The sequence below is a fragment of the Dendrobium catenatum genome, unplaced genomic scaffold (assembly GCF_001605985.2).
Source record: "Dendrobium catenatum unplaced genomic scaffold, ASM160598v2 fragScaff_scaffold_716, whole genome shotgun sequence".
NCBI classification, from domain to species: domain Eukaryota; kingdom Viridiplantae; phylum Streptophyta; class Magnoliopsida; order Asparagales; family Orchidaceae; genus Dendrobium; species Dendrobium catenatum.
The window spans coordinates 12,904,826-12,920,763 of record NW_021319178.1 but is presented as its reverse complement, the minus strand read 5'-3'; positions in this window follow the sequence as shown (position 1 = coordinate 12,920,763).

The window sequence follows — 15,938 nt, the reverse complement described above, 5'->3', positions numbered from 1 at the left end:
TTCAAACCTCCTATCCCAAAGGTCCTTATCGATTGAAGAATAAATATACTATAAAAGATATTTAACTGTATCATTTAGATTCTATCTTTTTCTATAGCATTGTTTTAGAACCTATATTTATGAATAAGTGTTAGATTAATAAATATAGCACATTCAACAAATTATATTAACTTTATACTTAACAATTCAATGAAATCTATGAGTTTTCCCCTATATTTTCTATAACAAATCTAGGCCCAAGTAATGTGATGTTGATTATAACAAACACTATTGTTTTCTTATCACTGTTATTATTGCATATCTATTTTGTTACCCTGTCACTAACATTTTAGGTCCACAAGTCCACTGGAAATGTCAATCATCTCAAGATTGGGTAAACTAGGATTGAGTTTGTTTGTAATTTTAATTTCAATTTATTTTTACCTTTCTTGAGTCAAATCATATATCTGGTGGACAGCATGCTGAGAAACATTGCACACACACACTCAAGGGAGTGAGTTGGTGAGTTAATTTTTTTTTTTTTGGTTTTTGTACTAATCATATGATGCGATGTATATCATACTAGATGATCAGTTAAAATAGAAAATCCTAATTAGGCTACCCCTATTAATTAAGAGTGATTAAACTAATCATATTGTATGATATCATATTATATGATCCATATCATACAAGATGATTAATTATGATTATGAAAAACAACCACCAATCATAATTTAGGAAATATCTTAATATTTAAAATTTTTTCTAATCGCACAATACGATATACATTGTACTAGACAATTTATAACAATCATGCCTAAATTGTTCCTGTGATTAAGGGACTAATTATGGTAGAATTGCTCGATCCGATCATATAGAATGATCGATGACGATCATACTGGATAACTCAAGAGATACATGAGATGATACTTGATTGTCCTGAATCATCAAAAATAAAAAACCATGATTTTTCTTCTCATTATATAGGTCGATCGTATAGGAAGACCCGATAGATTTTTGGGATGATATTTAAATTTTCCCCCATTATCGCCTGTCATACTAGCGATCAGTACAGTGTCTTAAACTAATTATATAGTACGATCGCAAAATCTAATGGGACAATCAGCATAAATACTTGAACTGATGGTACAAAATAATATGGTTTATACTATTTAAAAGAGATATTTTGTACTAGTATGATCTCATGATCGTACTAGATGATATTTAATGGTAAATTAAAAATTAGTGCTTCTCTTGGAGGCTCTTTATTTAAGCCCTTACATTGTCTTGTGAAATATATTTTGCTATTGATTTATTTTGATAGAGAGCTTAGAGGAGGGAGAGAGAGAGAGAGAGAGAGAGAGAGAGAGAGAGAGAGAGAGAGAGAGAGAGAGAGAGCTTTGGGAGAGAAGAAAGGGAGAGATTCTTATAAGGAGTTGTGAGGGATTCTCAAAGGTTACTCCAAGTAAGGTTTCCATTATCTTCTTTAAAGTTCTTTCTTCATTCTTTGGTGACTCTGGGGAGACATTATTTAGCATCAGATTCAGGTTCTCTACCTACTCCATGAGGGAGTAAAAAGATTCATATTATCTACCTAATCCAGGAGGGAGTAAATGGATTTAGGTTCTCTGTCTACTCTAGAAAGGAGTAAAAGGATTCAAGTTCTTTGCCTTCACCAGGAGTGCGAAAAAGATTCATGATACTCTGCCTTACCGGGTCAGTGGAAAAGATTTTTGTAAGGGCTTCTCCGCCTATATATGAAAGATAAAGCAGAGATACTAAATGGTTTAGTGCAATACTTGGAGGAGGCCTCTGGGAGTGGATGTAGGTCAGATTTGACTGAACCACTATAAAATATGGTGTGTTAATTCTTTTAATTTTCCATATTTTAATTTCTACACTTATTTGTGATTTTAATGTGGTTGGAATTTCTAATTATTGTGAACTTAATTTGCTTCTGTATTTTGGGATAAACTTATGTGTTTTAAAATATTTAAAAAGATAAAAAGATTTTTCTTTTTACCTTGAGTAATTTTTTAAAATAACCAATTAACCCCCTTCTTGATTAGCCTTAGGATTATTCTTAAAAGTTTAACGGCCCTCATAAACCATCAAGTGGTATCAAAGTGGTATTCACAAATTAAGTTTTAGAAAACTTAAAAAAAAGATAAATGGCTTACTTTGGAAATCGTAATACTACAAATTGATATTCAATCACATGACTGCCTTTATTTGATAATATTCATTTTTATTTTTAGATAATTTGCATGTCTATATTTTTATAATCTATTGATTATTGAATATGGATGTTAGTTTAGGAGGAATATTCTGTACCTTCACGCTTTGTTAATGGCATTAAAATTGAACTTCTTCTTTTTTTAATGGAGCATAAAAGATAGAGATTTAACTCAACTGAATGTAAAATATTTGAACTATTTTTTTGCTCTTTAAAATCTGAAGATTACATATGTATTTCTACTTGCACTACTAGTAAGAAGATTTAGGACAAATTCTGCATAACTTTTGAAGGAACTAATGAAGTAAAACAATTTAGGTTGAATATTTTGCTCCATGATTATGAACTATTTCATATAAACACAGTGAATCAATTTTTTGAAATGTACACTAGTGGGAAAAATTATGTATCACCACGCAGATTTTGATTTCTCCTATTTTGTAATCGAATACTACATTGAGAATAAAGTACAGTCTCGAGAGGCCGACACAATATTCTACAATGGATTCAATATCAAAATAGGGTTTTGAAAATTGATATTTCTATAATCAAACAATCGCGATTGAATTAAAATTGGATTGAATTGATTTTGATTCGAGTTGAATGATAGGTCTGAGTCGATGCTATGTCAGTGGGCATCCACCTAAGGGATAACCTATGGGCGACGTCTATGCTAGGTTACGAAGACCTAGGCGCTAGAGTTGAATTCTAGGGAAATTAACCTCGAATAATGAGGTCAACATACACTAGATTCACTTAAATTGTTACTTCCCTGCATGCTTTAGAAAGAGAACTTACTAATTATGAAAAAGTTTACAAAATCTTGCATTTTTTACGTACTTCTTGTGATGAAAAAATCACTGCTATTATTGAATCTAAGGATTTGAATGTTTACATCATTGATAACTTGGATCACTAATTAACTACGAGCAAGGAGTGAGTCAAAGATAATTTGATGCAGGTAAAAATAGAAAGAAGAAAATTGTAGCCTTAAAGGCTAATGATTCAGATGGTGACAATTCTACTTCTGAGGATGACGATGACATAACACTAATAACAAGGCAATTCAAGAGCTTTCTAAGAAAAAATTAAAAGCATCATCAGTAATGGAGCAAAGGTAAAGCTAATAATAATTCTAAAGTTTCTATTGATATAATATATTTTGAATACATGAAGCTAGGGCACTTGAAGTTGGATTTCCTAAATCTGAAAACTCACCCGAGCAAAAAAGAAGGACGAGGAAAAAGCTAAATTCAAGAAGGGCAAGCAAAGGACTCAGAAGGCTTTCTAGGCAGATTCTGCTTTAGACTCATCTAAAACTGAAGCATAAGAGGAGGTAACCAACATGTGCTTAACGATAGATAATCAATTTGATCATTCTGATCAATATGATGTATGTGAGCTTTCTTATGATGAACTCTTAAAGTTTTTGAAATTCATAATGCATATAGAAAGCTCAAGAAAATGTATGCGAGCTTGAATTCTGACTTTCTAAATCTGCAGAAAGAGCATGAATGCCTCAGGAAAGATCATTTCACATTTGATATTAATCATATGGCTTTATTAGATGAATTTGACTATTTAAATAAGAAGCATCTTGATTTAACTACTAAGTATGATACCTTGAAAGCATCTAATATTGAATTAGAATATTCTTTTAGAAAAATAAAATGTATATTTAGATGAAACTGATAATAGCAAACATGTATTAAAAATTAAAAAATAAATTCTTGAAAGTGCAAACAAATTTTTACAAGTCAAATTAAATACTTTCAAAGAAAATAAAACATCACATACACTGTAACATAATCCATCACCACATCATGCAGTATCTAAACCTAAGAAGAGGCACCATACCCCAAATAGACTTATAAATTCATTCTTAGGAGTTAGATATTTTTCTTGTGGCATGCTATGATACATCTCCCACACTTGCACTATTTACCATAGAACATATTAGGTGTGGAGACTAAAATTATATACACCATAGTATAACATGTATGCATCTCATTCTTCAATTCATAAGGTGGAACCCAAACTAAACCTAACCTTTGATGATTTTGTTGGGATGCTCTCATAGAAGGTCTCGTGAGAGCATGTGATACTCGGATAGTGGATATTCAAGGTGCGTGACTAGAGATATAAATCAATTCATTTTGCTAGAAGTCAGAGTAGGAGGAAAGATGACACTTGGAAAAAAAACCACTAGGAGAGTGGTCGGCTCAGGTATAATTGAAAACACAAAATATTTTTTTATTGAAAATGTTTTAATGATAGATGTCTTAAAACATAATCTGGTCAACATAAGCTAACTTTGTGATAAAGGCTTCAGTATTAAATTTTTATCTACCAACTACATTATAAACTTATATGGAAATATTGTGCTGTAAGAAAAAAGAATCAATAATATTTATATATTTGATTTAAACTATATTGAACTTGTTATTTCTCTTTCCCTAAAAATTGTTACTAATAAATCCTAGTTATGACATAGGAGAGTGTGTCATACAAGCATGAAAAATTTTAGAAAAATCTTCCAAAATGTTCATTCTAAACAATATAAAATCTTTTTTAGGAAAGTTTGACCCAAATTATAATGAAGAAATGCTCCTAGGGTACTCAAATGTTGAAAAATCCTATAGATTTTTAATAAAAGAACACTAGTAGTAGAGGAGACCACTCATAGTATATTTGATGAATATGATAATTATGGATGGTCTAGGATAGAAGAAGAAGAAATTGTAGAAATAACCTAAGAAGTAGAATATACAAATCTAGAGGAAAGGTAGAACCTAAAAATTCACTACCAAGAGAATAGAGATATTCTTCAATTCATCTTGAAGAATTGATCTTAAGAGACCCATCAAAAGGTATTAGAACTAGGTATGAACTTAAAACAGTGATTAAGAATAATGTAAGCAGAAATTAACTCCTCTAAAACAGCTAAAAGAAGAAACATTGATGATTATTTATCTTCATCTAACTTTTTTAGTGGTGTATTTTCTTTTGAACCAAAATTATTTCAAATTTAAAGTTAAATTTTGAAATAGATGTCTATTTTATCTTCCTACAGTATTCTATCTGATATGAATACTATTCCAAGTCAATGAATCTCTTTCAAGTTTTCTTAATTAAGTTGTTTGTATTTATCATATGGATAGGATTCTATTTTACGGTTTACCCTTCTTTATATAAGATAGTGAGTTTATCTTCTCTCATATTTGGAAGATGATCTTATAACTGAGAAATTCTTTTAAAGATTTAAAAAGGAAATAAGCATGAAAAAATAAAAAATAGGCACAAAATGAGTCTAAAACTAAAAAGATGTGTGATGATCATCAAATAATTGTAAGATTCATGAAGTGCATCAAAAATCAAAAGATGCACAATGTGTGCTAAAAGCTGATAAAGAAGTATAAAATGAGCCCAATATGAGTTAGCTTGCCTTTCTTTCAAATCCTTAAAATCTTAGAAGAATCCTTATGCCAATTGATATATCCTACATTTGAATTTAAAAATCATGATTTCTGATTGATTACTTTGCAATATATTCTATAAGATATTTTTCTAAAATAAAGTTTATAAAGATCACTTTTCATATCTAATTTCTTTTCTAAATTAGATTTTTGTTTAAAAAGGATTTTGACTTATAAGGAGTCTGAGCTAGGATTAACAAGATCGATTTTCTAACTTTTTTTTTTAATTTTAATGTTGTCAATTCATTTCTTACTAGTTTTTAATTCTAATAATGAGATAAATTTATCATTTACTAGAGCAAATTGATTAAAAAAAACTTTAATTTTGTCTTATTGTTACTTTTCATCATATTTTAAATCTATTTTCTATTTTTTTGCTTAATTTTTATTTTGAACCCTTCCTGATCGTCCACCTCCTCCTGAATAGAATCCCAATGGGTTCTAGTTTATTTTATTTCTATTATTGTCTATTTTTTTTATGTACTTACTGTGTTCTATTTAGTGTTCTCTTTTTTTTTTTCCTTTTTATGATGTGAAAAGGGGTAGTAGTGTATTGTTTGCATCATGTGTTTTCATAAAACTAGTTTTCTGCTTAATTATCTTCTATTTTTACTTATGTCTCATATTTTATTAAAAATAAAAAAAGATTTTTTTTTTAACTTTCCTTACATTCAAAATTTCACATTATGAGTGGCAGTTTTAGAGAATGTTAAAAGCCTTCAATATTTTTAAACAATAATATTTTACATCATAAAAAAGGTGGAGATTATTACAAATATGGGCCCAAGTACTATAATTTTGATTATAACAAACATTACTATTTCATTATCACTATTATTATTGCATATCTATTTTAATACCCTACTCACTAACATTTCAGGTCCACAAGCCCACTGGCAACTTCAATTAGCTCAAGCTATGGTAAACTAGGGTTGAGTTTGTTTATAATTTCAATTTTAATATATGTTTACATTTCTTGAGTCAAATCATGTATATGGTGGATACTAGGCTGAGTAACCTTGCACACACATAGTCATGGGAGTGAGTTGGTGAGTTAGAAAAAAATTCTAGTTTTTAAACTAATCTTATAATATGATATATATCGTATTGGATGATCAATTAAAATAGAATACCCTAATTAGGGTACCTCTGTTATTTAAGAGTGATTAAACTAATCATATTGTATGTTCCATATGCTACAGCTCGATCAATTATAATTATAAAAAATAGTTGTCAATCACAATTTAGGCAATATCTTAATATTCAAAATTTGTTCTAATAGTACAATACGATATACATCATACTAGATGATTTATGACAACCATGCCTAAATTGATCCAATGATTAGATGACTAATTATGGTAGAATTTCTCAATCAGATTATATAAGATGATCGATAATGATCATACTGGATAACCCGAGATATACATGGGATGATACTTGATCGTCCCACATCGTTCAAGATGAAAAACCATGATTTTTCTTTTAATCAAACAGGGTGATCATACATGACAACCCAAGAGATGTACTAGATGATATTTAAATTGTCTTCCATCATCGCCTATCATATAGAATGATTAGTACAGTGTCTTAACCTAATTATATAGTATGATCGTAGAATCAAATGGGACGATCAGCAAAAATAATTGAATTGATCGTATAGGATAATGTGGTTCATACTATCTGAAAGGGCTATTTTACACTAATCATACAGGATGATCTCATGATCGTACTTAATAATCTTTGAAGACAAATTAAAAATTAGGGCTTCTTTTGGAGGCTCTTTATTTAAACTGTCACATTATCTTGTGAAATATCTTTGACTGTTGATTTGTTTTGAGAGAGAGCTTAGAGGAGGAAGAAACAGAGAGCTTTGGGAGAGATGAAAGGGAGAGATTCTTATGAGGGGGAGTTGTGAGGGATTCATAAAGGTTACTCCAAGCAATATTTCCATTATCTTCTTAAAACTACTTTCTTAATTCTTTGGTGGCTTTAGGGATACATTCTTTACCATCAAATTTAAGTTCTCTGCCTACTTCTGAAGAGAGTATAAAGATGCAGGTTCTCTGCCTACTCCAGGAGGGAGCAAAAGGACTCAAGTTCTCTGCCTACTCTTAGAGGGAGTAAAAGGATTCAGGATCTCTTGCTTCGCGAGAAGAGTGAAAAAGATTCAAGGTTCTCTACCTCATCGGGTTGACGAAAGAGATTTTTATAATGGCCTCTCTGCCTAGTTGTGGGGGCTAAATGAGAGAAATTAAAAGGTTTAGTGAAATACTCAAAGGAGGCCTCCGGGGAGTGGACATTGGTCAGATTTGACCGAACCACTATAAAATATGGCGTGATCGTTCTTTTACTTTTTCATATTTTAATTTTTCTCACTTGTTTGTGATTTTAGTGTGGTTGAAATTTTTGATTATTGTGAACTTTAATTTTCTTTTGATTGTGGGATAAACTTATGTGTTTTAAAATATTTAAAAAGACAAAAAGATTTTTCTTTCTTGCCTTAAGTAATTTTTTAAAATAACTAATGCACCCACCCCTCTAGATTTGTTCTTAAAGGTTTAACAACCTTCACAAACTTTTATTTTCTTGTAGGAATTTATAGGTCAAGTTTGATATGGATTTTTGAAATAAAAGATGTTGGATGTATAATTAATTACTGCTTGGATACAAGACATTAACAGATGAATTTATCAATGAAGTATTATTTTTCATCCATGCAACCTGTAAACTACCTTCCTTTATATTAGATGGAGAGTTTCGGTGTCCTTATTCCAAATCTAAAAATCAAGCTTACCCCACACCAGATGTGATTACTATTAGTCTATATCATAGAGAATTCATGCTAGAATATTATTATTAGACTTCACATAGTAAGTACAAGCCATATTTTGACTCTCAATATAGCCCATCTATAAGTTCCAACATAATTGAAGAAGAAAATATTATGACATTTGAGAACATGATTTACGATGCAACTACGCTACAATTTTAATAATATACAGAAGAGTCACCAAATAAAAAGGACATAAAACTTCTATAATTTATTGCATGTTGTGTAACAATCAATTTAGAATAGGTGCACTATTCACTTAGAGTTATCTATCATTATAAAGATATTTAACATTAAGACATAATAAAATGTCCCCCATGAATGCTTTAATCAATTCATTGGATTGATTAAGTAGACCAACCCGATAGATAATATAATTCAAACAGATTTATATTGAACTTAAAAATAGTTTCAAAACTTAATTTGATAGCTATAAAAGTATATTTATGTATTAATGGATGGATATTATACTATTGTGATATTTTATTAGGGATTGCATGTTGTCATTGTAACACGCCAACTTATAAACAAAACTTTAGAAAGAAAAAGAAAGTGGAAGGATGTGCAAGTCAATTGATTTTTTTACTTGCCCATTTTTCTCATACTGCAACGTTTATATGTATCTATGAGATTCACTGCACATATGAGATGGCATAACAAACGTAACTCACATATATGTGTTTTAACACATCTATTAGAAAAATATGCCTAGAAACACTTTGACCGTACACATCAAATCTTCATTACATAATTAAGAAGTGTAATATTAGATTTATTTGAGAATTATTTTACTCCATTTAGTCAATCTACTTTATCTAACTCATACTGGGTTGTGATACTCATCTCTTACAATCTTCCTTTAGAGTTGTGTATGACTACACCCTACATGTTTCTGACACTTATCAATCTAGGCCATATAATAAAAAACAAAGATAAAAGAGTTCTTTCAACCTTTAATCAATGACTTAAAATTATTGTGGGAAGAAGTGGTTATTATATATAATATCTCCACCATGAAAAATTTTATAATAAGGGCAATGTTACTTTGGATAATTGATGAATTCCAAGTATATGGTATGACTTTAGGTTAGATCACTACAGGGAAGCTAGCTTGCACATATATCATAGAATATACTAAATCATTTACTTTAAAGCATGGAGGTAAGAACACATGGTTTGATAGTCAGCACATGTTCTTACCTGAAAACTATCCATTCAGGTGATATAAGGAGGCTTTCACCAAAAACTAAATAGAGATGATATCGTCCTTCAAGTTTAAGTAATGAGCAAATATTTGAAAGAGTAAAGTTGATACCCAAAATCCTTGATTCTCCTACGTTATCTGATTATAAAGTGTTAGGGTATAGAGTTAATCATAATTAAACAAATAAGATCATTTTATAGGTTGTACCTTTTGATATGCAAAGAGATTTCTACTAGTTTCCCTAGCAAAAAGAATAGACCAAAAAATTTTTAGAAGCATAGATCTACTCGCTTATGAGATACATTTATTGATCTTAGGAAGTCAGAGAACCAATTGCTCTGGATTGGTGAGCGTGTATAGACAAACATGATCAGAGTTTGGGAAAGCCCAAATTATACTAGGACGAGGGATCAAAATTGATAGAATTGTACTTCTAACATCAAGGGCATGGGTAATGCTTTCCATAATGAGGTCTCAATTTGACACTAATCACATGCGATGATTGATAAGAATTTTAACTTATATTTATTAATTTATTTAGTTATGAATACTAATCTAAGTATATTATAGAGTGAGATGCTGGGTAGATAAATAATTGTTGTTAAGTAGCACACTCATACCCACTAGTACTAAGAGGAATAGTAGTAAGTGAACGAGAGAAATATTTTGAGTGATAATTATACAATGATTAATCTTGTTTTATCTTTTGTAGGATGATCAGTATATATGGCTTTAAGAGAGCCAAGATGTAGCTAGTGAGGGATCCTCTAGGGAATCAGCAGTTATTCTGACTACTAGATATAGTAGCTAGTTGTAAGAAAAATGCAGAAGGAAAGAGTTTATGAATTATGGCTTGCAAGCCTACACATACGAGGGACAGTCCTCTGCTCTTCATGCTTCTTAACAAGCGGCTAGGAGGGCTTGGTTAGCGAACAGGTGAATACCCTGATAGTAGAGCTAGAACAAGTTTGAAAATCTCAAGCGAACATGCAAATGCAATAAAGTTAGATATTGGAGGAGCTTCAAAGAATCAGGGAGTAGTTTAGTGGAAAGCAATATGCCCCTGCATCGCCCTAAAAGAGTGAGGAAACTAATTCTGAGCAGATTGTATGTGTTTGTAAAAAGTTCATTGATTTTTTGATGTATAAGGACTTTGCCGATATTGTACAATTATTGTAATGTTTGAGAACATTTTGAGAAAAGCTTACTTAAAATTTAATGCAATGTAGAAATACTAGTCTATGTTTTGTGTTTTAAATGTATAAAATGCTTGTGTTATGTTGTATTGTAGAATAATTGACATGAAATTATTTTGTTTTATCTGTGCTACAGGTTTTCGGTGGATTTTCGGTGAATTTTTCACCAAAAAGGTCAGTATGACAATTTTAGTATATGAATACCGACGAATTTTTCTGCCAAATTTTTTGGCGAATAAATACATCAGAATTTCTTTTCACCAGAAATTATGGCTATAAATGCTCTAGAAATCATAGTTTTTCCAATCCTAGATCCATTGAAAATCTATCGGAATGGTTTCTGATAAAAATTTCCATTCAAACTTCATTTCTGACGCTCAAAATACCGTCGAATTTTAATCCGTCGAAAAGCCTTCGGAGATGATAATTTGAGGTGGATTTTGAAGATTTTCCAGCATATTTTTTTCTTCGAAAATTACTACATTTCATGTAGCAATCTACTTATAGGAAAGAGCGGACTTCTATTATCTCATGTACATGGTAGATTGTGATGCTATGATTTTTTTTTATTTCACATAAAAACCCCAGTGCCCCCTCTTAAATCTTATTTTATGTGTATGTGTTATATCTTCATTTAAAGCTAAGACATTAATCTCTCATTCTACCATCACAAATATTATAGCACACAAGAAGTGCTTATGTATCTTCAATTTCTTTCACATATGTGATCAAATTAAATCATCACTAAAGCCTCTAGCATGACAAATACAAATCCAAAAACTAATCAAACAACAAGTCTTTGAAATCATAGAAGTAGTACAATGCAAATTGAAAAAATTAACTCTTACCTCACAATAGCCAAAATTTGGTGTAAAATAAACTATATATCATAAGATCCAGATTTAGGCTTCATTTGGAACGACTTTTTAAATGTTTTCTAAAGCAGTTTTCTATTTCAAAAATTTCTTGAATTAAAAAATTTTGTACTAGAAAGCTGCTTTTACAAAGCATTAGAGAAGCCGCCCAAACGAAATCTTGATTTAGGGAGGTTAAGCCAAATAGAAGCATGCTAAATAATTAAAGAGCATATTCTTTCAATAAGGAATAAAAAACTAATTAAACAATTACAGTATATACATTACTTTACAAAGCATACATATCCAATGCAATAAATTAGTTGCAATCTTTGTCTTTATATGCTCCCATTATAATCAACTAATTTTTTACTTCAATGAGTCGCTAAAGGACAAAAAAGAAAGATTCAAACATCTATGATTTTCACTTATAGATCTTTCACATACAATTTTTTTTTTTAAGTGTCAATTTTGAGTGATAATATAACAAAACTTTAGTTCATTAATTAATAAGGTTCAATAATCTCATTTGAATAATCAATAATTGTAGCCAATTTAACCCTATCATACATAACATTTAATATTTCTACCAAACCTATTTCTTAGTGCTCTAAGCATAAATATATTATTTTAGTACATGAAAATTTTGTCTTGTAGGTAGAGTGTTGACCAACATATTGACTTTTGTCATAGGAAGAAAATTCTCATTAATCCCTTAGCCCTAAAGTGGACATATTGAGGCCCCTAATTTTATCCAAGTAACTTATAACTTAGATGATTATGTCATTAATTGAAATGTGAGCATTAAAGAATAAGAGATATCATGGTCATGATATATCATGGTTGTTTGGATTTATGCAGAGTGCAAATGTATGAAGACTTTATAAGATATAAATTTTCTCAATATACATTTATGAAAAGTATATTTATGATGAAGATTTTTATTTGATCAAATATGCATTTTATATATGATTATAATGGTTAAATATATCAATAATTAATAATAATATTAATTAAAAAAAGAAACTAAAGCTTCATTTGGAACAACCTTCTTACTACTTCTTAAAACAACTTTTTAGTACAAAAAAAAATTAATTTTTGTGCTAGAAAAATTCTTTAAGTAATAAGAAAGTCATCTCAAATGAAATTTAAATGATTAAAATGAACTTATACATTTACAACATATTCAATGCATTACTAATTTTTTAATATTACACTTCTAATGTTAAATTAATTAAAATTTCAATGTTGATACTATAGTGCCAAATACATATTACATTTAATACTTCTTCCAACCCTATTACTTAGAGTGCTATATGCATAAATATATTATTTTAATAAATGATATCATTGTATTGTATATATAAAGTGTTGAAGAATTATTATCTTGACTTCTTTTTCCTACAAAGAAATATTACCATTCATCTTATTAATTTGTTATTAAATTAACATTCAATTTCGGCCAAAGAGTTCATTCAAACAACCCTTAACTTATAACATTTTATATGAAAGATTATGTCGTTATGTGAGAAAAGTTTATGACACTTTGCATTCATATGTCATAGTTGATTGGATTTATTATGTGAGAATGTTAATATATAACACTTTGTATTCATATGTCATAGTTGATTGGATTTATGCCAAATGTAGATATTTGGAGCTATGTATTGAGCACTTTATAAGAGATGACAATGAACTTAAAGTGATATTAAAATATCATTGTAAGGGAAATTTAGTTGAGCATAGATATTGACATCAATACCAGTTGATTTGAAATAGGAATAGAGATGCACAATTTCTATCAATCAAGATTGACCCAAATTGGATTGTCCTAAACCAGCATGGTTCAAGCTAACACTCCTCCTTTACTCACAAACCGTTAACATGTTTGAAGAAAAAGGGTCGGCTACAACCTAAGGGTCTCAATACTTGACACGTCCCGAAAATCCGACCAAAAAATTTTAGGTTAGGGTCAACCAGTTTGTGAAATGGGTTGGGTTCGGGTTCAACAAATCAACCCGTTTTAAAAACCTGGTTAGGTTTGGGTTGACCCAGAACCTGGATCAGCCCGTTCCAATTACAATGACCTGGAAATCCTATCATCCACCTCTCCTGTGCATGTTGTCCCACGTGAAGCCTCAGTACCGTCTATCTCTCCCATCGTACCGCGTCCCACCGGTACCGGTGACATTCCTTCCTATACATTTTAGTAAACCCTAGTTCGACGACATTTGATCCCGCCAGTGCCGTCGTCTCGCGGGTTAGAGTCAACCTTGCCATCCTGCGAGGTTAGGGTCATCCCCGCCATCCCTCACATTTCCTTCCAGTTCTACGTCTTCAACGCTGTCGTCCCTCACTAGCTTTAACGCCAATGACATTCCTATCATTAATTCTTGCACTTCTTCAGCCATAACCCGTGTCGGTCGTGTCAACCCGGAAACTCGACCGGGTTCGGGTCGTATCAAATAGCGTCGAGTCAGTTCCGTGTTTGACGCGAACTCGACCTACATCTCGATTTCAACACCTCTACTACCACCCCTCCAGTCTAGTGGAGGCTATCAAAATATAACATTTAGATCAATTTCATTACAATTATATGCTAATGCTAACCGATTATTCTGACACATACTTGTTACTAAAAAAACATCAAAAAATTTTAAAATTGTATATAAGAGCTATTGTGACTTCTATTGAACCTCATTTACAAAAATGTCATTCACAAAATATATAAATAATCTTAACTTAATTTATTCGGACCATTATCAATCATAGTTATATGGATCCTTAAGGAACTATGAATCATTGAAGATAATCCTTAAGGAGTTTTTACAAGCCATTAAGAAACCATATACAACCATAAGCATCGTTTTCAACAACCTTTAAGATAAAGCAAGCCTAAAAATCCTTCAGGATAAACTAAATCATAATAATGGGATCCAAAAACTTCTAATTATTTATCGGAATTCATTCAAATTTATATTTATAACTCATAAAAACATGTAATGTATGGATTGTTTGGTTTATTGAAAAAGTAATTCACAAAAATGGAACATGATGGTTTTAAAAAGCATCTTGCTTTGTTTGATGAAAATGAATGGAAAGCAATTTATTTATATTCAGAATTCATCAAATTTGGACAAATTCTAAAGACATTGCACACTAGAAGCTTTGACCCTTCTCAAGATCATTCATCACCACTACATTTAAGTGGAGGAGCACGGTTACCAGAAAATTTATATAGAAGAAAATATTCAAAAGTGTGTGGCGTATTATAGAATGTGATGATCAGGTTAGCAAATTCAAAGAATGCGTCGGACTAATTGATGCATTCTTTGAATGCACCGGACTAATGTGTGTAATACAAAGAATGCACCGAATATTTCGGTGCATTCTATGGAATATGTCAATTTATTAGTTGCATTCTATGGAATGCGCCGATTGATTAAGCGCATTTTAGCTAAACCGACCAACGTCCATGGTTTTTCGGAAATTTTTTGTCGGACGCTGGGATCAGATCTGTGAATTGCGGGGGATAGTAGGAATGCGATAAAAATATTCGGTGGAGGGCCTCGTTTTGAAGCAAAATAATATTCGCTTGGCCTTATAAAATATCCCCCACCCCCGAGGGATGCATCACTGAAGATTGAAGAAAGAAGAATATCAGTGGAAGAAGGTTAGTAAGCTTAGACTTTTTTTTTTTTAAGAATTAAATATGTTCTTATTTGTTATGAGATATGATTATGTTGTTGTTAGATGTAAGTAGAATTTTTTTTTATGTGAGATGTGATTATTATTGGTACTTTTTTCTTTTTTCCAAGCTGATATTGTTTGAAGGTCATTATTCTACTTGTCTTAATAGCTATTGACATTATAAATTTATATAAGCTATGGATCTAACCACCTAATGAAGTGAGGATAAATTTACATGAGCGTTAGATCTTATAAGCTGCAAATCTGACCACACTATAAGCTATGGATTTCTTGCAGAAGTTTATTAAAGTGATTTTTTTTTTTTCAATACTTCAAAAGTGTTGATTATTTTATTTTTTTTCTGTAAGAGTTCTTATAATATTAACATTTTAATTATATGTAATAATATTCCTTAAAGAAATTTAAATTTATTTATTACTTAAATATAATAATTTAGTTAAGTAAAATTT